Here is a 27,846-nt window from a genome sequence, read left to right as displayed (position 1 = left end):
AACGAAAGCATACACGACTCCGCAACGTGTAAGCATGAGACTCCACAGCCATACACATTGCTCGAAGTATGAGGCGCCAGGGCATCGGAGGCTTCCCAGTTATCCGAGCAGCCGTGTAAGCGCTAATCATTCATCCAAACCGGCGGCGGACACCGGAGTGTTTGCGCCTAGGATACGAGCTGAGTTGCTAGCTAGGCTCAGCCGCAGCAGGCAGATAACGCTAGAACGACAAGACACTATCTCAAAAGCCTTGGCCTGACCCCAGAGGCGACACAGTTGGGGAATCTGTCCTTTGCAAATGTGTCCGTATTAGCCCAGGGTTGTCAATGTCCTACACTTAATTTAGAGAAAACAGGTACAGTAACCCATGGCTTACACTGTGAATAACATAAGTGCATCATACTTGGATAGATTTCTCATCTGAATCACGAGACGAGCAAGACGCAAGGTGATTAATGTGAGCCCTAGTCACACAAAATACTACTAAAAATGTCACATATTCCTACCGGAAGTAGTAATGGCCAAAACTAAAAGAAAAGTTCCTATAATTTTAAGTCCGGAAAGCAATATCTGTTTAGACATGAGCCAATCTCTCTTTTTCATTCCCATCTGTCTGTTACGTGGAAGCAGTGCTGTATGAGGTTTTCACACACTCTGGCACATCCCTCAGCCCTTATTCGCAGTGAATCACGCACTCTTTCACATACACCCGACTCCATTTGGGTTGCGTCAAATGCATTGGTCACTCGCTCCTACACCTTGTCGATGGCTTGGGCTTTATATGGTCTAATCGGCAGACATCTATTGGATTCGGGTATAGTGAACGGGGAGGCCACGCTACTGCACCTCCAGACCAACCCACCACCCATGAAACTGTCAGAGTGCCCCGTCGTGCGTAACCCTCTGTCTTCGTCTTTCTGCAAGAGTGAAGTTACCCAGCAGTGCTTTTACTTCATTGCGCAGAAATCTGTGATGAACAGTACTGCGTACTTACTTCGTGACAGTCTTAACAGAATGTGTAGTGAAGAACTCATGCAACCAGCAGCAGTACGCAGCATCTTTTCAATTCTATTATCGTTCAACAGACGAAACGAAACCTGTATCGCACTTGGTCTGCTGCTGTGGAAAGCCATCTGCGCTTCTTCACTAACACCGGGAATGTGACAACACAATTCTCCACCTGAAGTGGATGGTGTGAACCATTGTAATGTGTATGGGGAAACAAAAAAGTGACTGGCACAGTGAAATGCAACCATGCGGTATACTACGAAACTGACACACTCGCCAATGTAGGATGTCGTCCATGTAAACCACAACCGTCACAGCACCATTATTAAACTTATGCAGCACTTTAAACGCTAAGAAAATGATGCTACCTGTACTGGGTTCTAGTGGAGTATGGTTACTACTAATACCTACAGTGCCCTTTCGCAACCTGCAGTAACCGGCTAACTGAGACCTGCTTTACATTGCACGGACACGAGTATCATCCACCGCTACCTTCACATCTGTGGCCCGTCGCTAAAGAAATGCATTCACATCACCTCACACAGTACCTCAAACAACATCAACACGAGACTAGGAAAAATGCATATGTCACCAACGGGCACCCAACGTGGAATGAAGAACTCTGCATTGGAAAAAACTATCTTTAATCCTGGTAAATTCAACCCACGTAACATCTGGTAATTGCATTCCTCGCTCATCACTGTAGTAATAATGAATGGGGACTTGACAGGTCATGAATTATTCATACTGTGGAAAACTGTAACACAACATAAATAGCAGCAAACGACAGCCTCTCACCAAGTGTTGGATAAAACTTCCCAAGTTAATCAGAGGCAAAATATGATGCATCTGTAGGCTGCGATATCCTTAACATCGGTTTGTTGCAGGATTCTTGAACATATTCTCAGTTCGAACATAATGAATTTCCTTGAGACAGAGAAGTTGCTGTCCATGCATGCTTTAGAAAGCATCGCTCCTGCGAACCCGCAACTAGCCCTTTTTTCACATGATGTCTTGCGAACCATGGATGAAGGGTATCAGACGGATGCCATATTCCTTGACTTCCGGAGAGCGTTTGACTCGGTGCCCCACTGCAGACTCCTAACTAAGGTACGAGCATATGGGATTGGTTCCCAAGTTTGTGAGTGGCTCGAAGACGCAGTACGTTGTCCTCGATGGTGACTGTTCATCGGAGGTGAGGGTATCATTTGGAGTGCCCCAGGGAAGTCTGGTAAGTCCGCTGTTGTTTTCTGTCTACATAAATGATCTTTTGGGTGGGGTGGATAGCAATGTGCGGCTGTTTGCTGATGATGCAGTGGTGTACGGGATTTGTGATTGGTGTAAAGAATGGCAGCTAACTCTAAATATAGATAAATGTAAATTAATGCAGATGAATAGGAAAAAGAATCCTGTAATGTTTGAATACTCCATTAGTGGTGTGGCGCTTGACACAGTCACGTCGATTAAATATTTGGGCGTAACATTGCAGAGCGATATGAAGTGGGACAAGCATGTAATGCCACTTGTGGGGAAGGCGGATAGTCGTCTTCGTTTCATTGGTAGAATTTTGGGAAGATGTGGTTCATCTGTAAACGAAACCGCTTATAAAACACTAATACGACCTATTCTTGAGTACTGCTCGAGCGTTTGGGATCCCTATCAGGTCGAGTTGAGGGAGGACATAGAAGCAACTCAGAGGCGGGCTGCTAGATTTGTTACTGGTAGGTTTGATCATCACGCGAGTGTTATGGAAATGCTTCAGGAACTCGGGTGGGAGTCTCTAGAGCAAAGGAGGCGTTCTTTTCGTGAATCACTACTGAGGAAATTTAGACAACCAGCATTTGAGGCTGACTGCAGTACAAATTTACTGCTGCCAACTTACATTTCGCGGAAAGACCACAAAGATAAGATAAGAGAAATTAGCGCTCGTACAGAGGTATATAGGCAGTCATTTTTCCCTCGTTCTGTTTGGGAGTGGAACAGGGAGAGAAGGTGTAAGTTGTGGTACGAGGTACCCTTCGCCACGCACTGTATGGTGGATTGCGGAGTATGTATGTAGATGTAGATGCGAGTCCTCATGAAGAAGTTGTTGTTGTTGTGGTCTTCAGTCAAAAGACTGGTTTGATGCAGCTCTCCATGCTACTCTATCCTTTGCAAACCTCTTCATTCCGAGTAAATACTGCAACCTACATCGTTCTTAATCTGCTGATTGTATTCATCTCTTTGTCTCCCTTTACGATTTTTATTCCCTTCCCCCCCCCCCCCCCCCCCCCCCGCGCCCTTCCAGTACTAAACTGTTGATCCCTTGATGCCTCAGAATGTGTCCTACCAACCGACCCCTTATTCTACTCAAGTTGTGCCACAAACTCCTCTTCTCTCCAATTCTATTCAATACCTCCTCACCGGTTACGAGATCTACAAATCTAATCTTCGGCATTCTTCTGTAGCACCACATTTCGAAAACTTCTATTCTCTTCTTGTCTAAAGTATTTATCGTCCATATTTCACATCCATACATGGCTACACTTCATAAAAATACTTTCAGAAACGACTTCCTGGCACTTAAATCAATACTCGATGTTAACAAAATTATCTTCTTCAGAAACGCTTTCGTTATCATTGCCAGTCTACATTTTATATCCTCTCTACTTCGCCCATGCTGTTATTTTGCTGCCCAAATAGCAAAACTCATCTACTATTTTAAGTTTCTCATTTCCTAATCTAATTCCGTCAGCATCACCAGCCGGCCGCTGTGGTCGAGCGGTTCTAGGCGCTACAGTTCGGAACCGCGCTGCTGCTATGGTCGTAGGTTCTAATCCTGCATCGGGCATGGATGTGTGTGATGACCCTAGGTTAGTTAGGTTTAAGTAGTTTTAAGTCTAGGGGACTGATGACCTCAGATGTTAAGTCCCATAGTGCTTATAGCCATTCAGCATCACCTCATTTAAACCGAATACATTCCATTATATTCGTTTTGCTTTTGCTGATGTTCATCTTATACCCACCTTTTAAGACACTGCCGATTCCGTTCAACTATTCTTCCAAGTCCTTTGCTTTCTCTGACAGATTGAATAACATCGCGGATAGGCTACAAGCCAGTCTCACTCCCTTCTCAACCATTGATTCCCTTTGTTGCCCCTCGACCCTTATAACTGCTTTCTCGTTTTCTGTACAAATTGTAAATAGCCTTTCGCTCACTGTATTTTACACCTGCCACCTTTAGAATTTGATAGAGAGTATTCGAGTCAACATTGTCAAAAACCTTCTCTAAGTCTACAAGCACCATAAACCTAGGTTTGCCTGTCCTTATCCTAGCTTCTAAGGTAAGTCGTGGAATCAGTATTGCCTCGCGTGTTTCTACATTCCTATGGAATCCAAACTGATCTTCCCCGAGATCGGCTTCTACCAGTTTTTCCATTCGTCTGTAAAGAATTCGTGTTAATATTTTGCAACCGTGACTCATTAAACTGATAGCTCGGTAATTTTCACACCTGTCAGCAACTGCTTTCTTTGGAGTCGGAATTATTATATTCTTCTTGAAGTCTGGGGATATTTCGCTTGTTTGATATATCTTGCTCAGCAGATGGAAGAGTTCTATCTATCAGTAGTTCTAACGGATTGTTGTCTACTCCCGGGGCCTTGTTTCTGCTTAGAACTTTCAGTACATCGTCCTTGTATAGACCCTATATAAACTCTCTCCACCTTTCGGCTTTCCCTTCTTTGCTTAGGACTGGTTTATCATCTGAGCTCTTGATATTCATACAGGTGGTTCTATTTTCTGCAAAGGTCTCTTTAATTTTTCTGTAGGCGGCATCTATCTTACCCGTAGTGATATATGCTTCTACATCCTTACATTTGTCCTCTAGCCATTCCCGCTTAGCTGTTTTGCACTTCCTGTCGATCTCCTTTCCGCCTGCTTCATTTACTGCATTTTTATATTTTCTCCTTTCATCAATTAAATTCAATATCTCTTGTGTTATTCAAGGATTTCTACTAGCCCTCGTCTTTTTACTTACTTGATCCTCTGCCGCCATCACTATTTTATCTCTCAAAGCTACCTATTCTTCTTCTGCTGTATTTCTTTCCCCTGTTCTTAATCGTTCCCTAATGCTCCCTCTGAAACTCTCTACAAGCTCTAATTCTTTCACATTATCCAGTTCCCATCTCCATAAATTCCTACCTTTCTATAGTTTCTTCAGTTTTAATCTACAGTTCATCTTCTTCTTCTTCGGTTATCAACCCACAGGTTGGTTGGCAGCAGCACGCCATTCCGTTCTTTTGTCAACTTTCTTCTTCATATCTGCATAGGTCTGGCACCCGATGTCATTTATTACTTGTTGAATGTAGCTTAATCTAGGTCGTCCTCGGCGAGTTCTTCCTTCAATGATTCCTTCTAATATTCTCTTAATGAAATTGTTATGCCGTAAAATGTGACCTATGAAGGTTATTCTTCTTTTCTGTTCAGTTCATAAACAATAAACAGTTCATAAACAATAAACAGTTCATAAACAATAAATTATGGTCGGAGTCCACATCTGCCCCTGGAAATGCCCTACAATTTAAATCCTGGTTTCTAAATCTCTGTCTTACCATTACACAAATGCTTTCAGAAAATACATACTGACACTTAAATCTATACTCGATGTTAAGAAATTTCTCTGCTTCAGAAAAGCTTACCTTGGCATCGCCAGACTACATTTTGTATCCTCTCTACTTCGGCCACCCTCATCACGAAGAAGTATTTCAGCGAAATCATTCGAGCAGCTCGCACAGCCAATGTCATGCCAGCCAGCTAGCCGCCAGCATCTACCCAGACGTCATCCCCGATTTTACCCGTCATAAACTCTCTTACGTTGTATTGGCTTTGACAACTGAATAACAGCCCCAGGTGATGCGAATCGAGACTGGTTCGTTTTCATAGCTGCCTTGACTGAATAATTGCTATTGGCTACGGGTAGAAAATCTCATCGACTCGCGAGCCAAAGCTTGCTGATATTGTGAGCTGGTTGTTCACATCGTTATGAGAGCGATCACAGCACCCGACATTAGCTTGGTATCTGCTTTGCTTATTGCCTGTGCCGCTACACGCCTGAAACAGGGAACTGGCACCACCAAATGTACAGACTACAAGAATCACTGCCTAGTCTAAACCGCAACTGATCTATGCACATTGTTCTTAAGTCCTTTCATCTGGAAAAGGCACCACATTCGCCAAACAGAGCATTATATTAGTGTTTGGGGAATGCATTTGTGATGTCACATTTTCTACCGGACATTTACACATTATTACGGCAACATAGAGTTCAGAGTTCACCTGGGATTTCGAGCGCTGGTCTAAAGTAAGACACTTGAGACTGAAGACAGTGTAAGTTCCACAAAAAACGTCCAGTAACTATCATAATATCCGTCGATAAATGTTGGATATCCCGCAGGATAATCCAAAGTACAACTGAAACGCTAAGTAACACACGCGAGTAAGCCTCGGTTTGTGTCAGAGGTAGTGGTGACAGAAACGAAATGTGTGTGTGTGTGTGTGTGTATCTTTTTTTATGTGTGTCCAACCTCATCATGGTCTAGTGGCCTATACTTCGTTGTAGCATGTTAGGAAACTTTAGGCTCTTTGTTTATTTCACTTAGGTGAAGGGTACGACGGTCAGTTTATCGTCCGTAATCTTATCATCAGTATTGTTGTGCTAAAATTGAATTTTCATTAACCAGTGTCCTAGGAAACTCATGTCTACGCCAGGCTCGATGTTCCGTGATACCAATATGTTGTAGTTGCATAACTGTCCCACGGGCGTGATCGATGTTGCGGTGAAGTGCTACAGAATGTTCCGAATTGCCTCTTTCAGCACCTCCAAGTGAGCGAGGGGCTGTAGCTTCGTTATTGTAGAGTGTCTGTTCCGTCGTAAGACACATAAGTTCCATAAGATCTAAACGCGCATGTCGTGTAGGCGCCTTTTTCTGGGTAAGCCTCAGGCGGAACTTCCGTAGAGATACGAGAAACAGATGCGCCACGGACTATAGCTACCAGTCGCAGAACCTCACATGAGTTCGTCACTGCCTACTCTTTGGCAACCTACATGGCTAATTCCAATATTTGACAGCAGTAAAGATATTTCAAGGTTTCTGGTGTGATTTGAATACAGCATTTCAAACAGTACCCATACCGGCGCCATTGCACACAACTCCAGGCACCAGCAGAGTGCACAAAAGTATGTTTCTGAGCTAATGCCATACTTACTGAAGATCGTACCACTGCCATGTAAAGTTGTGAAGTGTGGGAAAACCTGCAGCTGCTTAGTGACGATACCTTTGCTTAATAAAAAGTAGAAAGGTACAGGGGAAAGACACAAGGGAGTGGAAGCCATGTAATGCAGTTACAGGTCTCCTTTGCCATCCAGCCTGAATCGTGCAGGGGATAAATGTGAACAAATCCTGTGTGGTAGTGAATGGGGACCTTTATCATTCCTGGGAAAGGGACTTTTCCATTTTCTTGACAGGTACTGGAGAAGAGACCTTAGATATTATCGCCACTGAATGGATCATCTCACTCAAAATGGACGCATAGACTTTGGCAGACATCTTTAGTTGTGCCCACGGGGGCCACTGAAAACCACGATTAACATCACGTAATACTTTATGGTGCTTCAGGGCTTGGAAAAGACGCAGACATATGTCATTTGTGCGGATCAGAGTACGTGTAGACCCCTTGGCGACATCACATATCTACGTTGGTTGCTACTTCTACATCCACATCCATATACATATTCCGCAACCCAACTTACTGTGCGTGATGGGAGGTACGCTGTAGCACCACTCGGAGACAGAGCGAGGGAAAAACATCAATATGCCTCCGTATGAGTCCTAATATCTAGTTTCTTATCTCCGAAATTTATATTGGCGACAGAAGGATCGTCCTCCAATCAGTTTCAAATGCCTATTCTCCAAATTTTCTCAATAGTGTTCCTCGACAAGAATGTCGCTTTCCCTCTACGGAATCCCATTTGAGCACATCCGCAACACCTGCGTGTTATGGGAACCTACCGTAGCAAATCCAGCAGCCCGCCTCTGAACTGCTTCAAAAATGGCTCTGAGCACTATGGGACTTCTGTGGTCATCAGGCCCCTAGAACTTAGAACAACTTAAACCTAACTAACCTAAGGACATCACACACATCCATGCCCGAGGCAGGATTCGAACCTGCGACCGTTGCAGTCGCGCGGTTCCACACTCTAGCGCCTAGAACCGCTCGGCCACCACGGCCGGCTGAACTGCTTCGATTTCTTCCTTTAATCCGAGCAATACTCAAGAATAGGTCGCGTCAGCGTCCCATAAGCGGTCTCCTTTACAGGTGAACCTCTCTTTCCTAAAATTCTGTCGGTGAACTGAAGTCGATCAGTCACCTTCCCTACCACAATTCTCACATGTTCGTTCAATTTTATATACCTTTGCAACGTTACGCCCAGATATTTAAACGAAATGATTGTATCAAGCAGGGTATAACTAATGCCGTACTCGAACATTAAGTGTTTGTTTTTCCTGCTGATCGGCATTAACATACCTTTTTTTTACGTTTATCTGCTATCCCTCACACCAACTAGATATTTTGTCTAAGTCACCTTGTATCATCCTGCAGTCAATCATTTTCGACACCTTCCCGTACATCACAGCATAATCAGCAAAACAACCGCGGATTGCTCCCCACCCTCTCCGTCAGATCATTTATGTATATAGAAAATAATAGCGGTACTATCACACTTCCGTGGTTCACTCTTGACGATACCTTTGTTTATGATGAATACTCGCCGTCGAGTCAACATACTTGGTTCTATAACTTAAGAAGTCTTCGAGTCACTCACATATCTGGGAACCTATTCCATACGCTCGTACCTTCGTTAACAGTCTGCAGTGGGTTCAAATGCCTCTAAGCACTATGGGACTTAACTTCTGAGGTCATCAGTCCGCTAGACTTAGAACTACTTAAACCAAACTAACCTAAGGACATCACACACATCCATGCCTGAGGCAGGATTCGAACCTGCGATCGTAGCAGCAGCGCGGTTCCGAACTGAAGCGCCTAGAACCGCTCGGCCACAGCGGCCGGCAGTCTGCAGCCTAGAACCGCTCGGCCACAGCGGCCGGCAGTCTGCAGTGGGGCATCGTGTCAAATGCTTTTCGAAAATCTAGGAATATGGAATCTGCCTGTCGTTCATAGTTCGGACTATATCACGTGAGAAAATGGCAAGCTCAGTTTCGCACAAGCGAAACTTTCTAAAACCGTGCCGATTCGTGGACACAAGCTTTTCGGTCCCTAAGAAATTTATTGTATTCGAAGTCAGAACACGTTCTAGATTTCTCAGCCTATTACAGGGCTTGCCCACCTTGCAACGCTAAAGCTTTGCACTCAACTGAATTGCTTAAGGTTTTGTTTATGCAGTTTCCGCGGTTTTCCTAAATTATTTAAAGCTCACCCCAGGATGGCTCCATTTCCTGTCACTGTCCAGTTGAATGTGTTTAGATACCACGTTGCTGATGGAGGTTAACTGATGATTAGTGATTAGTGTGGCTCTGTGGCCTGGTGCAAGTCTTTCTATTGGCCACCACTTCGGACACATGCGTCTCCCTAACCTACCCCAGAAATAGTACCGAGAAAATAGGACCTGCGATTTAGTATCGAATCCTAACTCCGCGAAACGTTCACGCCAACGTTTGGTTTTCGAGGCACGCCAAACTCGATTGCAGTTAGTGTTAAGAAATGAATGAATATTATAGCATTTGGTTTTCGTATTATGGAATAACTACCTTCTAAGAACTTCTAAAGAGCACAGTATTGTACATTACGGGTAAAACGAACGAGCTTGTACAGTTTTTTAATAGACTGGCCTTCCGTTCAACGTCATGGAGGCTCTAATCCTCATCCGGCCGGTGATTCAGGTTTTCTATGATTTTCTTGTACTCCTTCAGGCAAATGCCGTGATGTTTGCCACTGTAAGGGCAATCACGAGTAACTGCCCCCTACTTTTCCACGTAGTCCTTGTCAGCACCTGAAAGTATGTATTTATTAATTACGTTTTTTCGTTCTTAAACAGTAGCGTCGTAACAAGACCAGAATATTTGTAAAAGTGATGCCCGTATGAATGAAACTACTGCTGCTAATTTCTAATCTTCCTGTCTTCCTTTCGTCTGTTTAATGCTCTCCTCAGCCTCTCAGAAAGTTTCATTTCCCTAATATCTTGATTTCGGGAACCACGCGTATTCCGTTAGCTCTCTATGTTACAACCACGCTACATTCAGTAGATCTATATAGATGCAGGAGCTTTGCGATTATTTTGGGTAAGCAATCATCGACAGTTTGCTCTCGTTGACAGTATCTAGCGTCCGGCTTGACAGGTGGTCAGTACAACACTGCAACTATATATTACAGAGATTTTATTCATATAATGCAGATTTTCATGGCCGGTATTTGCGTTTTTGGTAATGTTTTACGGGCGTTAGACAGTGGTCCAAGACATAATTATTTCTCTGCCCAATTGTAGCACAGTAGTGATGTGAGCTAGATAAAACGATGTCATCAGAGAAGAGAACTTGGTGGTTCCCTGGTGCTAGTGCATGTTCTGGTACTGCCGATTAATCCGTGTTGCCCAGATGACAATTTCTCCTGGGTTCCCTAAGTCGTGCGTAAAGTCAGTTTGGATTCCGTAGAAACGTTGGAACACGTGAGACAATACTTACCCTACGAGTTATCTTAGAAAATATATTAAGGAAAGGCTAACCTACGTTTCTAGCATTTGTAGACTTAGAGAAAGCTTCTGACAATGTTGACTGGAATACTCTCTTTCAAATTCTGAAGGTGGCAGGGGTTCAATACAGGGAGCGAAAGGCTATTTACAATTTGTACAGAAACCAGATGGCAGTTTTAAGAGTCGAGGGGCATGAAAGGGAAGCAGTGGTTGGGAAGGGAGTGAAGCAGGATTGTAGCCTATCCCCGATGTTATTCAGTCTGTATATTGAGCAAGCAGTAAAGGAAACAAAAGAAAAATTCCGAGTAGGAATTAAAAACTACGGAGAAGAAATAAAAACTTTGAGGTTCGCCGATGATACTGTAATTCTCTCAGACACAGCAAAGGACCTGGAAGAGGAGCTGAACGGAATGGACAGTGTCTTGAAAGGAGGATATAAGATGAACATCAACAAAAGCAAAACGAGGATAATGGAATGTAGTCGAATTAAATCCGGTGATGCTGAGGGAATTAGATCAGGAAATGAGCCGCTTAAAGTAGTAAAGGAGTTTTGCTATTTGGGGAACAAAATAACTCATGATGGTCGAAGTAGAGAGGATATAAAATGTAAACGGCAAGGAAAGCGTTTCTGAAGAAGAGAAATTTGTTAACATCGAGTATGGATTTAAGTGTCAGGATGTCGTTTCTGAAAGTATTTGTATGGAGTGTAGCCACGTATGGAAGTGATCGTGGACGATAAATACTTTAGACAAGAAGAGAATAGAAGCTTTCGATATGCGGTGCTACAGAAGAATGCTGAAGATTTGATGGGTAGATCACATAACTAATGAGGAAGCATTGAATAGAATTTCGGAGAAGAGAAATTTGTGGCACAACGTGACTAGAAGAAGGGATCGCTTTGCAGGACACACTCTGAGGCATCAAGGGATCACCAATTTAGTATTGGAGGGCAGCGTGGGGGGTAAAAACCCTAGAGGGAGACAAAGAGATGAATACACAAACAGATTCAGAAGGATGAGGTTGCAGTAGGTACTGACAGATGAAGAAGCTTGCACAGGATAGAGTAGCATGGAGAGCTGCATCAAACCAGTCTCTGGACTGTAGACCACAACAACAACAAACCTTCCTTTTGTAGTTCCTGAGAACTCTTAATCGCATGTACGAGGTATTTTTATGTACTCCGGCTGCGGCACGCGGTGGGAGTAGATCCTTTGCAGTGTTCAAATATTCGCTTATCTTTCTAGTCGGTTTAAACAATGTATCAATACCGTACCTTCTGAGTCCTCTGCCGAAGCGGTCTGTGACCGATTTTACTCACTGTAGGAAAGTGTTTTCTTTAAATGTTAAAAATGTCGAGGACACCGTCAGCTGTAATTTCATCTCCAATTTATCGGCTGCCGGTTTCAGTGTTACAATACATCGCCATCTGGAATAGAGGGTCTGATGAAACCGGTAGCCAATAAATTGGAGATGAAATTACAGCTGACGGTGTTCTTGACACTTTTGATATACATATCGGCTGTTGTCTCAGCAGCAAACCATGAATGGAAGCACTTAAATTCCCTTTAAATGGTTCTTTTTCCTGGTTCTCGTTATAGCCTCTGATGATGTCTCCAGCATGCGAAGAACCGATTTCATGAATAGAGGGAACAGAAGGCGGATAGCTAGCAGGTAAGTCGGAAGGCAAGCCCCGGATACTAGTGGCACCGAAAACTATTGGCACATACACATTTTCGCATCTAATACCAAATGTGTAAACACTAGGAACATTGTATGTATACCATTAAATCTGACTCAAGAAAGGAAATAATTTGTATATTAAAATATTTTTCCAACACAACAGCAACACATCTAATCAACAAAATGAAGGTTTTCTGCTGCTCAAAAAAGTATTGGCACGCGGCACGATGTTTGTTACTGTGCTCGACAGACAGCGCCGCGCATACCGGATTTGTGTAACCGGTGTTGTCAAACAGTTCAGTCGCTTGGCTGACGCCCAGTGTAAAGGGCATTCATTTGTCACGATGAGTTCGTGTTGTTCCGCAATAAGGCGGTTTTATTGCATTTCCTGGGTAAAAACTACCTTTAGATTGGTAAAGAACTTTCTGTTAATTATACAAAAGTGCGTGAAATTCTCAAGAAGTTGCGAGAAACTGGTACAACACACTATAAACGCTGATTCTGACGTCCAAAAGTTCTTATATGTAGGGAGCGTTGAATGAGAGTTCGTCTTGCACAAAAAGAGCCCTTTAAAAGCGCAAGATCGTTTGTATCGAACATCTAGTCAATATCCTACAAACAGCTCAGCGCTCAAACTACTAGGAATGATTTCAACGCAGCTGTTATTCATGGCTGATCCCCCAGGGAGACGCCATATGTTTCGAAAGTTAACCGAAGAAGCTTATGTGAATGACTCGATTGAATTTTGGAACACTGTGTTGTTTTCTGACGAATCTAAGTTTAACTTGAAACTTCCTGCCAGATTAAAACTGTGTGCCGGACCGAGACTCGAACTCGGGACCTTTGCCTTTCGCGGGCAACTGCTCTACCAACTGAGCTACCCAAGCACGACTCACGACGCGTCCTCACAGCTTTACTTCTGCCAGTATCTCGTCTCCTACCTTCCAAACTTTACAGAAGCTCTCCTGTGAACCTGCAGAACTAGCACGCCTGAAAGAAAGGATATTGCGGAGACATGGCTTAGCCACAGCCTGAGGGATGTTTCCAGAATTCTGGTAAGTTTAACTTGTTTGGATCTCACACAAAGCGAAAAGTGTAGCTCAAACCAAACACAGAGCTCAAATCACAACATGTCCTACCTACAGTTAGACATGGGGGCGGAAGCGTAATTGTTCGAGGCTGCACGGCAGCTTCTAGTGTTGGTGACTTGGCGTTTACTGTTTGTGTCATAGAGCATCATAAATATGTCGCTGTGTTGCGAGGCCATTTACGCAACAATGCTCAGAAACTAGGTCTTGATGGCGTCTTTTACTTTCAACAGGACAACGACCGTATACACACGGGAGAATTGGGGAGTGGTTTTTATATAATGCTCCAAGAAGGGTTTTCACACCGCCACAGAACCCTGATCTTAACGCACAATTGGACACAAAAGTTCGAAAACGTAGTTCTTCAGAGAAGCGGGTATTTAAAACGGTGCTATTAGAGGAACGGTCGAAGATCTCACAAGATATTACTCGCAACTTGGTTCACTCCATCCCAAGATGTCTACAAGCAGTGAGCAGTGCCAACGATACGCACACGGGCAACTAGAATTGAGTTACTTGAAGTAAAGTGACTTTAATTCATTTTTGTCTAGGGGTTTCAATACTTTTCTGAGGTCTACAGCAACTGATTTCGTTTTGTAACCAATATTTTAGTTGTGAGAAAACAATTACACTACAATCTCTTAGGCAACGTGGCCTTCCATGGACTGCTTACACCCCATGGCTAGTTATCAATAAGGCGGGGGTACGACATTACACGGGATTTTAAGTTTCACTTCGCTGGTTTTCATGTAGCTGGTGTCTACCGGACCTTACAGTTTGCCGTGCGGTTCTAGCGCTGCAGTCCGGAACCGCGGGGCTGCTACGGTCGTAGGTTCGAATCCTGCCTCGGGCATGGATGTGTGTGATGTCCTTAGGTCAGTTAGGTTTAAGTAGTTCTAAGTTCTAGGGGACTGATGACCTAAGATGTTAAGTCCCATAGTGCTCAGAGCCATTTGAACCTTACAGTTTATTCTACAGGGTGTAATCGAGTGGGCTATTTTTCAGATTTCTCCCATTCTCGACGTTTTGATTCGATAGTAGAGTATTAGGGTAGCATGGAGAGCTGCATCAAACCAGTCTGTGGACTGAAGACCGCAAATAACAACAACAGTAGACAATTATTTTCTGGGTGATATTTCCCATGTACTTACAGGACTTTCCCTAGACGTTAGTTAATTTTTTGGCAGTTTATCCCCGTTCACAACAGTGTCCCATTCATTACTGGTTTTTCTCCCTCTTTTCCCTAGGCCCGATTCATTCAGCAGTCACGCTTTGTTCATTTTGACAAGCATCTTTGGATTACTCAGTTGGATCATGACGACCCATCTTTGTGGCTTGACTCTCAAGCTGGATAACTCCCCGAAAGCTCGGACTCCATAATTGTCCATCTACATTCTGAAAATCTAACGATTATGAGTACTCTTTTCTGTCTCAAATGACAACACTACGTTTCTGTAATGATACCATTTCAAAATTTCACACAGTGATTTGTTTTCTTGGCTGATAAGTCTCAAGATGCGTCTATACTGACGTAAAACTGGTAGTTGCCAATAGAGCACCTTCATTCAGATATGTGGCTTTTGGAAATATCTCATAATTCTTGACTTTTTAATTGTTATCATTTTTATGATGATGTGAACTGTTATTGAGTATTGAGAGTTGCTACTGTTATACTAGAAGAACCTTGTGTTTACTACTGTACGTTTAAATAAACATTACAGTGTTTTGGCATCACCTTTATTTATTTATTTATTTTTTGTAATGTACATACAAAGGTAGGTGCGCCGATACTTTGTGCTGCTACTGTGGATGTCTGGATTAGGATGTACGCCCCCTGCAACACAAGTGAGTAGCGTCAGCAGCTGGTGGCCGCTACTGGGAAGTAAGGCGAGTCGCGCGATTAGCGAAGCACTCCCGGGAGGCCGTGTGATAGGTGTCGCGTCGGGCGAAGTCACGCCACGCACACGGCGCGCTGACTCAGTTGGCGGGGCCCGGCTGGGTCGCCAGAAATAGCCAGCAGCCAGCCCGCCGGGCAAACAGACCGACAACCGCCAGCCGCGCCCTCTGCACGTCACAGGCCGCATCTCAGCACATCACTGCTCGCCTGGGCACTGTGTTCGAGGAGTCGCCGATCCCCTAGGTCGAAGCAGTGTAAGGTATGCAGGAATACTTAAGCGTGTGCAGGCGTTGCACAAATACAGGGTGTCCCATTTATCTGATGACCGCCTGTGCGACACAATACAGGAGGGCAGCGAGCGATCCGTTACCTGGCGATCTGATGCCGTGTCGCTCGTCTACTGCTGCGGTACGACATGACTACGTTTAAAATATAAGCAAAAGAGAAATTTGTACTCGCTTACATTATGCAGGGAGATGCTGGAACTGCTTGCCATTATTTTCCACGCATTTCTGACATCTACTCAAGATGTAATTCTCTTTGAGATACCGAATTAATTGATTCACGGATATTATCCTTGTGTTCCTCTATCGTGTGAGGATTTGTTGTGTACAGTTCGTCCTTCAGTGCACCCCACAAATAAAATTCACACGGAGTTAAATCAGGACTTCTAGCGGGCTCTTTCAACGAACACATCGTGAATTGTGTGCAAAGAAACATTGGCCGTATGAACCCTTGCCGAATCCTGTTCTAAAACAGCGAAACTCCTCTTTCACTCCGTTCATTAAATAGACGGTCGCAGAATGTTTTGCACATTATAACAATTTATCACGTCGCGCACTCAAAGTATGATCTTTTTATTGCGCAACTTAAAGGTCTTTAATATGGCAGGTATTGCTACATCAATTGATTACAGTCAATGAAGAAAATTAACAATAATATCGCTTATCTTGTATTTGCAGTCCAACGACGATCTCGCTCTGGCTTTGGGTCGTAATTAAAATTGTTTAATTAAAATTGTTGTCTAGGTAGCACGACTATAGCTGTTGGTGAGAAAGGCACTCGGATGTTAACTACGCCGACTTGAAGAAAACATTTTTCACTGTCCACAACTCAGACTCATCTTTCCATTTCCAACACAAAGTCAAGACTGTTATATTCAACACAAAAACTTGACTACTCTGTACGCTTCCGCGCCAAAAATCACAAGCCAGCCTCATAGATAATAATAAGTACAAAGATATTCACACTAGACATTATATCGATTTCAACTTCTCAAAATATCGACGTACCTACTTATAAAAATGAAACCAAATTTGAATAGAGTGAAAAATATGAGACATTACGTAGAAAAATATTCATTAATCTACGGTATCGAAAAATTGGGTTCGCGGGTGTAATGGTTTCGCAAATAACCATTACAACATATCTTTCACTTGTAACTATGTCATTAAAAAAAATTTGGCCTATTATTCTGTCACCACTAACTGCGCGCCACACCCGGATTTTTTCATCATAAAGGGGTTCCTCACAAAGCTCGAATGTTGACAGTTTTGGGAATTAATATATCCCTGTAAATGGAACAAAGCCTTGTCTGAAAATAAAGTGGGTGAGGTAAGGCTCCATATCAGCGCCACGCACGTGTTTTAAAACCCATTTACCAAACTTAACCCTCTGCGCAGGGTCATCAAGTCGAAGTTCTTGTACTGCTGATACTTTACAGGGCCTTAGCCCAAGCAACTTAGCACCTCTTTGTACAGAGGTGCACGATATTTGTGTTTGCTGCGAAAGAGGTCTAACAGACTTCTTCGGGGAATTTTTCGGATGGTATGCAATGTCATCATGTGAGCACTACACGTCGTATTTAACGCTGCTTGTCTTGAACACTTCCCGGTTCACGAAATGTATTCACTAATTTGTGATCTGCGTCACGACTCGGAACTCGAATACCCGGAAACTTCTTTCCAAACAATCTCCGAATAGTACGAGCGGACAAAAAAAAGGGGGGGGGCGGTACGTGCGGTCCCCACGGAACCCATTCGACCGGCAGACGTGGCATTCGTGTCAGGCCTGCAATACCCCGGGCAGGCGGTCATCAGATAAATGGGACGCCGTGAGAAATGCAAGCACGAACATAAATATAGATGCTAGCCAAGCCTCCAGGTTGCGCTGGTGTGTTTCACCACAAACGGCACCTACGCAGTGTCATCGACACATTACAAGCGTGGTCGTGTATCTGGGAGTCCATTATGTCGGAGCTAAGACCGAGGTGGCGCAGTGGTTAGCACACTGGATTCCCAATCGGAAGGATCCGCTTCCGGCCATACAGATTTAGGTTTTCCGTGATTTCCCTAAAACGCTCCAGGAAAATGCAGGGGTGATTCCTTTAAAGGGCATGGTCGATTTCATTCCCCATCCTACACAATCCGAGCTTGTGCTCCGTGTGTAATGGTTTCGATGTCGACTAGGCGTTAAACCCAATATTTCTTCCTCCGGAGCTAAGGCCCGTATTAAATCGCCAAAATTTTTTGAATTTTTTTTTTTTATAGAAGCTAGGATCATGCTCAAACTTTTATGAAACATATACATTGTCAAAGATTATATAAAAGGTCTCATTTAAAGGATATTTGACAAATGGTGGATGCTTTCGTAACCAAGGTAGCCGAAGTATTTGGTATTTCAACGGGCACCATACATGGATATCGTGAAAAGATCATCCGCTACGGCACAACGCGGACTAAAGAGCTTATTGAGTGATCACAACATCCTCTTTGTTCGCTTGCTTATTTACAACAGGCTCCATTGCACACTATTTGTAATGGAACATGTACGTATGTGTGTGGTGTGTGTACGTGTGTGTGTGTGTGTGTGTGTGTGTGTGTGTGTGTGTGTGTGTGTGTGTGTGTGTATAGTAGTAGTAGTAGTAGTAGTAGTATTAGAAGTAGAATGTTTGTGTTGTATGGCGATGATGATGATAAGAGAGGAGAGAGGGTGAAACCCGGTGCCAGCACATAGCCCGCTCTTCGTGAACAGCACCAAGGGGTCTGCCAAGTTTAACGTTCCCATCCGATGGACGGAGCGCCATCACATGCCCTCAATTCACCAGACAGTGCGGAGAGGTCTGGTATTTAAACCAGGACGTTGGTACAAAGTCTGCTGATCAGGAACTTCACGTCACCACCTCTGCTCCCCTCACCGGCCAAATATTGGCAGTGAAAATTTTTTCTGCCACCAGGGTTCGAAGCAGATTACCCTCGGGTCGAGCGCCATCACACAAGCGTGCTTTAGCGACATCGGTCACGGAGGCGTGTACACACAGTCATTGAAGAGGATTGTGATGAAAAATAAGGGGACGACAGCTGCAAAAGTCACTGCAAAACTGAATGCAGCACTCACGAACCCTCTCAGCACCAAAACAACACGAAACAGTTGCATTACTCGTTGAACGCCCCTCGTAGCATGGACCGAAATAAGAAAAAAAAGTCTAATAATCATGGGTTCTAAAATGCTTACCTTAAGTGCTATGGGCACTTGTTCCGCAGCAAAGATGTGTTTCACAGTAGGGGAGATGAACAAGTACTCATAGCTCTGTCTTGAATTTTCTGCACCACTCTCTTACAGCCATGAGCCCAACCTTACACACAGGACACAACTGACGCTGGATTTCGTCGGCACTTACTCGTTCTGCTTCAGAATAACACTAGCTAATTCAGTCTCTTGCTGCTTACGCATTGATGAACCCAACAAAGAGAGAACTTGCTCAACGTGATCTTCAAGGTTTCGTTTTCCAACCTCGCAAGAACAGTGATGCTACAACCATTTTCTCTTATTTCTAATAGCCGATCGGAAGTTAATTTATGAATAGCCCCTGTACATATAGTGCAGCATCTTAGTAGTTACGCTTTGAAAGGCTTCCCCAACGCTTTGGTACAGTTCTCCACTAGTCCTATACTGAGAATTATCCACGTGGGATTTTATTATTTCTCATAATAAGTTGTTCGGCGTGGTAAGGTCTGGGCTGTAGATGGTTTTGGACAATACCCAATCCAGTGACATCGAAACTGTTCATCAAGAACTTACGCATTTGAACAGTAAAATATCCTGTAACCACACGTAATCAGTGGATCCCTTGTCCTCAAACTGAGTGTTAACCACGATTGCAGTATGTGCAAATAAGGAGTTTCATTCACGTACCATTCTAAAAAGATATGGTCCGAACATGTATCGTGATGGTATTACGGCTTACGAATATATTGTAATGTGTGGTAGGTTACTATCCAGATCTTGCACGTAATTGAGAGTTTATTTAGAGCAGAACACCACATTTCTCCTGTGTGAACTGCGACATATCACACATTCATGACACAGCATTTGGAACTTGTGCCAATAAAGACCGGCACACTGCAGCTCACTTGATCATTCATTGTTGATCGCCATGCCTGAAGTTCAGCCGATCGTTTGCAGTTGATTACACTGGAAACTGCTCAGCTGACGGGGGCACTAGTTTGGTTTCCCATACGTCCTAAGCCTACCTTGTGTCACATTCGTAAGTGGCTGTTGTAATATCCACACCTATATTTTACTCAAAATAATATTCATGACAGCACTGTATGTGGAATGTGACTGAACTTTGATCCTATTCTGGAAATACTAATAAAAAGGACTTCATCGTTAATAAAATAATAAATAATTATTGCCAATGACATAACTTAATATTTTGTAAAAAATTGTATCTCAGACAACACCCATATAAAAAGATAATGAAAATCTTAATCTTTTGTTATCTACGATTTTGTAGAAAAATTAGAAAAATTCTTCTTCTTCTTGTTCGAACTACTGTACTCATAGGATGTGATTGATGTCTCGTAACACAGGTGTCTGTAAAAAACTGTACTAAATATTGTTATGTTGCTAACCGATGTTTGAACATAGAGTTTATGTGTTACTGAAATGAATCTTCTTTGTTTAGAGTTTTATTTCACTGTAATTCTCGTCCTATATAAATGTTAAGCTTTCTGCTAAGCTACCAAAGAGCGCAGCCAAGAGCACTATTGGTAAATGGTGAATATTAATGTGTCTTGTAAGATTCAGAAATATTTTCAAATGTTAATTCATATATTGAAGGTGAGAAAAGATTTAATATATATTATTTATAACGGGTAAGACACAGCTTGAAGCTGAATCGATACGTGATTGTCTTATGTTAGCCGCCATCTTAGTGAAATATCGCAGTGACTGTTTTAAATTGATTTTCCATACAGACTTAAATGTTGTTGGTTATAATTGCAATAATAACTGTGTACTAGTGGCTGGGTACACACTCTGAGGTAATAAATTCCAGCTAGACTCTGAATACATCTAACGTTTATGAATGCAAACAGCATCTTACGTGATATAAATTCTTATCTGCTCATGTAAGATGCCTGGTAATTTCGTAACAACTTTTATGAAATACTTTGACAGACAATACATTAGTGTTATGTATGTGTGGTATTGTGTGACAAAAGTGTTCATTTTGCTTAAAGAAAAGTATTACCACCTCGAGATAACAGTAGTGTTAATTTTGATAAATGATTTGCAATTAGCAAAGACTCTTTTAAATAAGAGGAATCATATTACTAGAAATCATTAATCCTTTTTAGTTCAGATTACTTATCATACATTTAGCTTGTTTGTTGGTTGGCTTAGTGACATTTACACTGCTTGAAAAACAACATTGCTACACATACCCAGGTGGAGATTTCTGTAACAAAATAAAGTTCATTAGCCGGGGAAAGCAGTGATGAAATAAAACCTCATGTTCATTAATAATAAGTAACTAATTTTATTGTAATCTTGCTGAACTTACAGAACACAACACACTCACAACTACACCATACGTCATATTGGCAGTCTGCAGTCCTAAACGTGCGACTGCATAAAGAGATAAGGCACAGACGTCAGTTGAAGACCGTCCGCCATCCCGGGGAGCCTTAAAAGACAGTTTCTCCGTTAAAGCCTGTATTAAACCTACCCTGTTAGCGTTAATCCTTTGAAGTGACAGTCAGTTCTGTCTATGTACTTTGAAACTTTATGCTTTCGTGGAAGAAGGCTCGTCTCCAGTAAGTTGAATTTTTATTTTTTTTACATTATTTTATTTTTCACTTTTTTTTACGCGTGTTCTCACTTTTCGCATGGTGTGCATCCCGGAAAAACAGCCGAGCGTTTAACTCCCGTTTTAAATGAAATCAAAGATCGGCATTGCATTACCAACACACTACCAAAACTCAGTAATATGGAGGAGGTACACTTCCATTTTTTGGCATAAGGAGGTCTCCCTATACTCTAACCTCCTTGATAACACCAAATAACGGCCATTAACACCAGTCGTTACTTTCAACTGTCCCCCGCTGAATGTTTGGATGTCTTATCCGTGATTCGCAGACTGCTGTCCCACCCTGTGAATTAACGTGAAACGTTTCATCTTCCAACTCTGAGGACACCGATTGCTTTACTACTCTCAAACAAGCAGTTTTGATAGCATTCACGGATGATGGAATCCGATATTCGTGTGGCTGCTTCACGAATGGATCTCTCTAGGTATTGCAGTTTTTGTGTTAACCCATACAGATTTGAAAACTGACTACAGATTCCTGTTACTGCACTCTGAAGTCTCTTGGAGACGAACAAATATTTTCAATACCTCCCAACTTATTGACCTGCGCGAACATGGACGGAAATGTTTGTTTAAACTTCTCCAAAAAGTCTATAGAATCACTGCAGGCGCACTTAAACAATTTCATCCCTTTGAACGCATGTGACCTATTGATCGGAATTGGCTTGAAGCAGCCTCTAGTAGTAGCCACAAGAGGTTCGGAGAAAGTTATAAGGTTTCCGGCGAGAACCTTGCGCACGAATGGGAAAATTAGTAACCAGCACGAACTGATGTCAACCAATACCTGTGATACCACACAGTCCTGTCTTCCTGTGTTGGAGGTATAACAGGCGTACTCTGCGACTCTGCGGTGAAGGCTGTCCCCACAATTACGCGCCAAGTACCTCTTCAGTTGTGTTCTACTCTCACGTGTCTCAGCGACTGTTACGGAGAGTTTTTGTAGTTCATCATGACGACGAAGTCATCCTGGTCGACCTTTTCTCTGTGTGTGGTAGACAGTAGTACCAACTGCATTCACATGTGTGGCAGTAAATGTCGAAATTAACGGCGCTCATATCGTCGCTGCGGTCTGTTTTATTTCTTCATTCGTTTAGCTTCATCTGATTAGGGCTACCTTTCCCTCTCTTACATCGCACCAGGGTTTCACAGACAAGCAGTACCTTTTTACATCATAGTGACCTACGAAATAAGAGTAATTTTGTTACGACAAATTGTATTACAATGACTTGAGAGCCTGTAGAGACAATGTGAGACAACGGCCTTGCCGCAGTGGGTACACCGGTTCCCTTAAGGTCACCTAAGTTAAGCGCTCTCGGGCGTGGTCGGCACTTGAATGGGTGACCATCCAGGCCGCCATGCGCTGTTGCCATTTTTCGGGGTGGACTCAGCCTCGTGATGCCAATTGAGGAGCTACTCGATCGAATAGTAGCGGCTTCGGTCAAGAATACCATCATTACGACCGAGAGGGCGGTGTGCTGACCACACGCCCCTCCTATCCGCATCCTCCCCTGAGGATGACACGGCGGTCGGATGGTCCCGATGAGCTTGTGGCCAGTAGACGGAGTGGTAGAGACAATGTGAGTAAATAATACTGAATAAGAACTGATGAAGTTAGTACAAATAGTACTTCTACTAATGTTGCTGCTGCCGTCGCTAATAATAATAATAATCATGATAATAATAGGGGCAGATATAAAGAGAATTTATAGGTTTACTGAGTGTATGGAGGAGACAGAGCGTATGGAAATCTTGGTGCTTCTTATCACCCAGCCAGAATAACTGTGCATGTTATGGTGAAATATGATAAAAGAAATGGACTGAGAGGCACCCACATGCCTTGCTCATACTGTGGCATCAAGCAGTCAGGCCTGCAAGATGAATGGTCTGCCAAGCGAGTGGATTCATTCTTAATTTATCGAGTAACATGAACTCTCGTACCCACAATTTAAGTTACAAGTTATCCTCCTATATGATTAATACGCAACGGAAACACGCATCTGACTATCAATAATTTACAGAACTCTGACTGTACACTACGCACTGGCAATACCACATTTTCTTTTTTGTCTTTTATTTAACGGATTTGGCAACACGTGGCCACCGCACACATTATAAATTCGGGACATTATGACAACATACAATTCGAAGTAAAAGTCCACCAATCTTTTTCTTTTCACTATCTTATTTATTCCGATAAATTCTCTAACCTAAACACACAAATTCTACAACCTACAACAATAACACATAAGAAATTCGGCCCAGTGGGCATGGCTTTACAATGGTGAATCTCTATATTATGGTCTCGTAATTACTTTTAACGCTACAGTGCACTTTCTGGATAGGATGATGGATCTTTTATTATACCTCACACTTCGACTCTCACAATCATCATCACGATACTTTCGTCCAGACCGAGCGGTACCGAAGGAACAAGCATAACCCACTAATCTTTTGAAACTACCTCGCTACTCTCCCATGCAAACCACACATACCCAAATTACATGACATACACCACACTACAACATGAAATACTACACAGAGAATAGTCACAACATTATCACTTTCAGTTTTTCCACTTCAATTAATATTTATCCCAGTTCCACACGACACTGCCCCACTTCGTAATTCTACTTTCCTACTGTGAACTCTGGAGATATATGCACGTCTTCCTGTGCAATGCAAGCCAAGTGGCGTTGCTGGATAGATGGCCGACTCACCTTGATTCTCTCTCAGAGTTTAAATCTAGCGTCACACGGAATCATATCACACAATTTAACATTAAGAACATCACACACGCGAGTCCTCAACTGATACCATGGACGAGTACTTCTCTTTATCCTTTGTCTCATACACAGATTGAGACTCACACAGTACTCACCACGTGGAAGTACTCGTCTCTAATTTCAAGTCCTGCACACGCCATTTCTTAAATATTTCAACTTATGGTACACACGCTATTTCTTAAATATTTCAACTTATTGTACACACGCTAGTAATTCAGCTTAACTTAAGCACACGGAAGTATTTCAACTTATTGCTAGACGTGGTTTCATTGTGACCGTTGGTCACTTCTGAAGATTCCTACAATCCCATTAATATTACCTGCCTGACATTTAATTCTCCCCACAAAAGTTCCTGAAATAGAGAAATTAATATTTCAAACTACTCTTAAATATTCCACATGCATACTGTGGTGTCACCGCCAGACACCACACTTGCTAGGTGGTAGCTTAAATCGGCCGCGGTCCATTTAGTACATGTCGGACCCGCGTGTCGCCACTGTGTGATCGCAGACCGAGCGCCACCACAAGGCAGGTCGCGAGATACGGAAGAGCACTCGCCCCAGTTGTACGACGACTTTGCTAGCGACTATACTGACGAAGCCTTTCTCTCATTTGCCGAGAGACAGTTAGAATAGCCTTCAGCTAAGTCCATGGCTACGACCTAGCAAGGCGCCATTAACCGTATCTGAAGATAGTCTTATTTGTATTATCAAGAGCGATGTACCACAAGGATAGAATAAAGTTAAGTATTCGAGGAGCTGCATACTTTACTTATTAGAATTCACTACTTATCCTGTTCCAGAATTCACGCCCGTCTGCGTTAGATAGCGTGCATTTCGGCCTCCTGTATCTACAAGACCATGTCTCCACTCTTTCGTCATTACGGAGCAAAACTAAAACAGTTCTTAACAGCACAAGATCCAGCGGCAGAGTGCTGAAACATGGCCGTTCCTGAGGTTCTCTCCCATCTCTGTCGAGGTGGGGGAAGCACCTTGCTATCGTATTGGTCAGCCACATTTCAGGCGCTCAAAGCTCTGGTAAATTTCATCTCTTTGGTCCCACCAAAGGTGGCCAAAGGATCGACTCAAAGATGATCATATATTCACATTCACTATCTGCGGTTAGCAGACGACCATACATTCATTCATTTCACAGATCTCACCAAACTGGATGTAGGGATTTACTTTGTGGGAGTGCACATGTGATCAATTAAATAAATAAATTGTCATTCTTTCCCACACTGGTATCCGGCTTCGCTGTATTAATTGAAATTGAGTTATTTTACAAAAAAAAAGTGTTGTTCTGACAAAAATAATGAAGTATGTTGTACCTATTTTCAATGTCGGGCGGTACTGTACCCTTTCAGGACGTCACAGATATATCGAATACAGGCGTTCATAGTGAGTTCCAGGCGCCGTGAACATTCCTGAGAAAGGCTTTGCAGGATAACATAATGACTGGAATTATAAGTTTTCGTTTAAGTTTCTGTTTCAGATCACAAGGGGATAGCTTTTTCTATTTTTGTAAAGCACGGAGAGATGGTGATGTCTTCTTTCACACTGCTCAGTCCAATTTATATTTCATCCGATATTACACCTACAGTCTTTTCTGAGTGACTGAAGTTGATAATTGTCCCATTTAGAATTAAGGAGGCAAGGGATTGCCGATATTCTGGGCTAGTAAGTCTGGGGTGACCAATCAGTACCACTTGGTTTAACTTTAACCCTATTTTCTGTGAATATTTTGATAGTGCACACAGGTCGGTATTGAGATTATTGATGGCTGTCTTCGGGATGATTGGTTTTGTACTTGGATACAGCTGGAGGTCATCAACGTACATGTGGTTTTTGCAGTAGGACAAAACTGATGACACATCATTGACATACAATAAAAAGAGTGTAGAAGCTATTACTGAACACAGGGAGACGCCTGATACCACCTGCCTCCATTGTGACGCATTGCTGGAGAGACGTCATGTGTGACCGAAACCTTTGTACTGCACTGGGTGAGAAATTTAGGCTGCAAGCTTTAGCCCGTAAAATGTAGAAATCGACAGTGTCAAATACTTTCATGGGGTCTACGAAGCACGTGAGCTCGTTTCTTCTGCATCCATGGCTGTCTTTATTAAGGCAGATGATGTGCTGTGATGTTTACGAAAACTTAATTGGTATTCGTCTAGTAGGTTGTTTGTGACTAGTCGACTAGAGAACTTTCACCTCTAATGAATGAATTTTAAACTATAAGTATTGCTGCTGCTTTTAAGAACGGTATTTGAATCTGAACACTGTCTCTTGATGTATCCATACATATAAAAGTGTATGTGTATTTGTATGTATGTATGTATGTATGTATGTGTGTGTGTGTGTGTTTGTGTGTGTTTTCCACTTCCGCTCGTAAACCACTGGACCAATCTCAATCAAACTTCGTACACATACGCCTTACTGTCAGGCAACAATCGCTAGGTGGGTGGATGAGGGGGTGGGGAGGGGGAAGGGTTGGGGAGGGACATAATAACCACCTACCTATCACATTCCAGAACTACGACGTCACAAAGAATGAGATGTATCAAAAACTGCTGCATAATGCGTAGTGTTTTAATTTATTATTTCTGTGCTACTATGTCTGTTCGCAATAAATTTTGAAGGCAGTATCCATATATGCGGCTAAACGCATCTACAGACTTATGTCATTTTACTACACATAGTTCAGGAGATATGACATCATAAATACTGAGCTGTGTGAAAAACTGTCTCATAGTTTTTAGAATTTCTATGATACACATTTTTTTTTTAAATTTGTTAAATTTCTCACGATAATTTATATATGTTCCTGTATGTTGAAAAAGCGGAGACTGACATCCCGTGCTTCCAGAAGTATTAAGCTTCCGCTCAGCTGTCTCTATTGATTTGCGTGGTAGTTACGTAATTAAAATGGGCGATGACCGTTGTGACCATCTTCCATTCGAAAGGTTTTTATTTTTCGCCTTGGCGCAGTGATATACAAAGAGGCAGGCAGTGCTTTGTCGATTAAGAGAAGCACCGCCAGCAAACTTAACAACTGCACCCTGGAGACCGTTCTCCTGACAGTGTCTTTTTTATGTACTTCTCAGAGATCGGTACCGTAATACTAACCATACAGATTGTTTCTTGTGAGTCTTACGTCATTAATTCATTCATTCTTGCGTTCATTCACGAATCGTGTACCACAAAATACACGATGGAGGAGAACCTCCAGGTTTCTGGAATGAGTCAAATTATAATTGCATTTATAGGGAGAAGCAGCCACTGTAAATCGCTTGTAAAGCATACTAACAAGAAATTATGACTAGTACTAATGTACTCGCGTTGATAATTATAGGAATTGTTTCTAAATTAGTTTTTAAATGTCGAAAAGGGAGTTACTTTGAAAATACCATTGTTCCTCCTCGTCTACTATTTAGTTACTGTTTTGATCTAACATTTCAAACAAAACATTCATTAAGATTACACAGAAC

General features: G+C 42.7%; 1 protein-coding gene and 1 non-coding gene across 2 annotated transcripts in view; one reads left to right on the top strand and one right to left on the bottom strand.

Moving 5' to 3' along the window:
• LOC126485920 (CD63 antigen-like) overlaps positions 1-27,846 on the top strand; it is a 436,694-nt gene that overhangs the window by 176,630 nt on the left and 232,218 nt on the right. The gene's annotated exons all lie outside the window — the stretch shown is intronic.
• Positions 13,245-13,319, bottom strand: Trnas-cga (transfer RNA serine (anticodon CGA)). Its single transcript has one exon. It is a non-coding gene; the product is annotated as a tRNA-Ser (tRNA).

This window comes from Schistocerca serialis, chromosome 1 (assembly GCF_023864345.2).
Source record: "Schistocerca serialis cubense isolate TAMUIC-IGC-003099 chromosome 1, iqSchSeri2.2, whole genome shotgun sequence".
Classification (NCBI taxonomy): Eukaryota; Metazoa; Arthropoda; class Insecta; order Orthoptera; family Acrididae; genus Schistocerca; species Schistocerca serialis.
This window is presented reverse-complemented; position numbering and strand designations above follow the sequence as displayed.